Genomic DNA, 3393 nt, shown 5'->3' with positions numbered 1-3393 from the left:
ATACTGCCTCTGGCTTTCAGCACAGAATATGCACTGACCCACATCGCCTACAGGTAAGATCTGTGCTATGGACGACTACCTCATACAAACCCAATTCCATGAATCCAAATTATCATTTTAATGTTCTGCATCAGTTTGTCAAAGAGGTTAATCAGATGGTAACACCTTGGTGAAATATGAGGAGGGTTTAAAGGGGTCAAAAATTGCACACTGCCCAAATCTAGTATATGTTTTGTGCATGTCCTCAGAATTTTATTACGTTTTCCATCAGTGAACTTGTAAAACACATCAACCTTCAAACTACCCAACATGCAGACACACACACACACACACACACACACACACGCACGCACGCACGCACATATACACACACCACTATCAGTCCTGTCCAGCAGAGGTAAGGGAGTATGAGGCTTAAAAGCCGAACTTAAATGTGCAGTAAAATATTGAGAAGAAGCAATACGGCAGCATAAATTTAATCATCCTAAACCTGGATTCCATTTGGTGCTTGTCAAGGCTAAAGGACTTAGGCAGGATTCTTGGTCAGGATACTGGAGTGAGAGGCAGCTACTGCATTGTTGCAGTGCTGCTGGAACAGAGGACACTGAGTGCTTTTGGAGAGCATGAAAGATGAAACCTCGTACACAAGGGGTCTTTGATTAAGGGTACTTCAGTACAGTGCACAAAAAACACACAGACACACGCGCGCACACACACGCACACACACACTCTTTGTTCCAGTAGAGGTGCAATGTTTGTGTGCACTGGACTGACATGAAAAGCCACATCTCAGCGGTTCTCTGACGACCGCTCACGGCACACTTGTAACCATTTTTAAAATCTCATCCGGCAAACACACTCGTCATTAAATTCCCTCATCAGATGCAATAGGGTGAATTAATTTCAAGCTAGTCTGTCTTCTTTCTTCTCCCCAAACCCGCTTGTATGTAAAGTAAAATGAGGTCAACCGGGATGAGATACTAATCCCTCTTGATTTTGTGTGATACCTCTTCCCCTTCCCGATCCCCCCCCCCCCCCCCCCCCATATGCTACAAGCTAGCTAACCCACTGAACACTGACAGAGGAACGAGACTAATGAATTTTCCTCGAAATCTCTACAGGAGCCTGGAGGCAAGATTACTACAGTAGCTGTATGAGAAGGAGGACATGTATGTTTGCATATTAAAAGAAGGATTAAGCAATTCTAATCCAAGACGTTTTTGTTTGTTTGTTTTGCTGAAATTCAGCAAAAATTACCTCATAGTCTACTAGGTGTCTTTTCTGTGTTAAAGGGGTGGGAGAGTCCAAAAACTGTGACACAAAGTCTCTCACCATTATTCCTGTGAATTCTGGGACTCACATGCTGCGTCACAAACAATTTTGAAACATACCTTCCAAGTTAATTGTTTTACTCTTTTAAATGTTACTCTACTCTGAGATCATGGTGGAGCAAAGACACGGCGGGGTGCTGTTACCTGAGAAGTTCTTAATTACTGTTTGTGTTCTATTATCTGGGAACTGACGAGACAGCTGAACTGGAGGCTACAAGCTAAGCTAAAGGCTACACAATTGTATGATGGCTTAGTGTGACAAAACTGTTGTGATTTTGACCAATTATGGGAGCTAGCAGCACACTAGCAGCACTGCCGATGCAAATCTCATAAAATCCATCCATCCATTTGCTATATCTCTTCTCCTATTAAGGGTCACGGGGGGCTGGAGCCTAACCCAGTGGCCTTCAGGCGAGAGTCAGGATTCACCCTGGACAGGTCACCAGTGCATCGCAGGACCAACACATAGAGACAGACAACCATTCACACTCACAGTCACACCTACGGTCAATTTAGAGTATCAATCAGCCTCGTCCCCTCTTGATGTCTTTGGACTGTGGGAGGAAGCTGGAGTACCAGAGAGAACCCACACAGGCACAGGGAGAACATGGAGACTCCACACAGAAAGACCCTGCACTCTAGCTGGGGCTCGAACCTGGAACATTCTTGCTGTGAGGCAACAGCGCTGACCACTGCACCATCGTGCCGCCGTAAAAAGAAGCAGACTGACTTTGAGCACTACGCAATATGCTTTCACTGCACCACTGTGTTGCTAAATGTATAAAAGCTACTTGTTGACCAGACTGCCATTTAGGGTGGCATAATTTAGAATAATTATCTAACTCAAATTGTTTTAAACTGACATTGTGATACAATTTGGGATACAAATTTTTTTTTACAATATTTTCGTGTGATTTTTATTGAATATTGATGACTGTGCAGCCCTTTGAGTACTGCAGTTATTTCTTTGGCATTTTTTGGTATTGTTTTATCCATTGCCATTGTAATTTTATGGTTTTGTTGTCATATGGGGGGTGGTTCTGGCTCAGACATGTAGCACGTGACAGCAGCAGCTTCGACACACAGCAAAACTGAACATTCACACCAACACTGACAGCACCTCAGGCCTGCTCTGCACTATGAGGAGCCATATTGATGAATCAGCTTGCAACTGGCATCGCTAATGAGAGATGAGCAAAAAGAACTGAAGAAAGAAGAGAAAATGACAAAGTAAATGATCTGTGACCCAAAAAGAAGCTTTCACACACTTTAGGCTGTAAACTGGAAAGGGGGTTTGACACTTTTTCACATCCTAAATACATTCAGGACATGCAGGGCGAAAAATATGACCACTTCGATCAAAATTAATTACAATCATCATAAAGTAAATAAAGGCAGTGTGCGTTAGCGTGAATCTGTGAGCCTATCTCACATTAGGATCAAACGGGAATCCACTACAAACATGAAAGGATGATGCCAACTTTATAAGGAATAAAAACAAAAAACAGGCTAACTGCTTAGATAGCGCAATGAGTGAGAGTGGGAGGGAAGCTTTAACGCAGCTCCGTCAATTGCCTTTAACTAGATAAGGTCCAGGGAGAAGTAATCATCCTTATCCTCTTTTAAAACGTCAGCCATGTTAAGTTGTAGCAGTACTCTAGCTATGATAACCTTCGACATCGAATAACATCCATTGCGCTAAGCTAACTGGCTATAAGTCCCACAGTCTCTGCAGGACTCCAATGCAAACACGGAGGAGAGGGGTTTCCATCTTCTTGCCTGTTTCTCAAGATGATAGCAAATATGCGCATTTTCCAAAAAGTTGGTGTGTTCCTTTGTAGACACGAACTAAAGTTGTGCCTGATATAACAAAAGGAAAGCCCATCTTTACTGCTGAGCTATTTCTGTTTCAGCTCCATTCAGGAGAACTCGTCCTGGCTCAGTAAGGTTGGAGGGGTGGTGCAGTTACCGAGTGAATCACAAGGAAGATTAATGATGAAGATAGGTCAAAGACAATCTGTGCTACAACCCAAAGCTGCAAACCAGTCACGGTGATGTGTGT

General features: G+C 43.2%; 1 protein-coding gene across 3 annotated transcripts in view; it reads right to left on the bottom strand.

The window, feature by feature from the left end:
• Window positions 1–3393, bottom strand: part of stxbp5a (syntaxin binding protein 5a (tomosyn)) — a 101913-nt gene that overhangs the window by 90013 nt on the left and 8507 nt on the right. The gene's annotated exons all lie outside the window — the stretch shown is intronic.

This window comes from Aulostomus chinensis, chromosome 20 (genome assembly GCF_037954235.1).
Source record: "Aulostomus chinensis isolate RoL2024-O1b breed Wild chromosome 20, RoL_Achi_v1.0, whole genome shotgun sequence".
Lineage (NCBI taxonomy): Eukaryota > Metazoa > Chordata > Actinopteri > Syngnathiformes > Aulostomidae > Aulostomus > Aulostomus chinensis.
The sequence above is the reverse complement of the archived record's forward strand: the minus strand, read 5'-3'. Positions and strand labels throughout refer to the sequence as shown.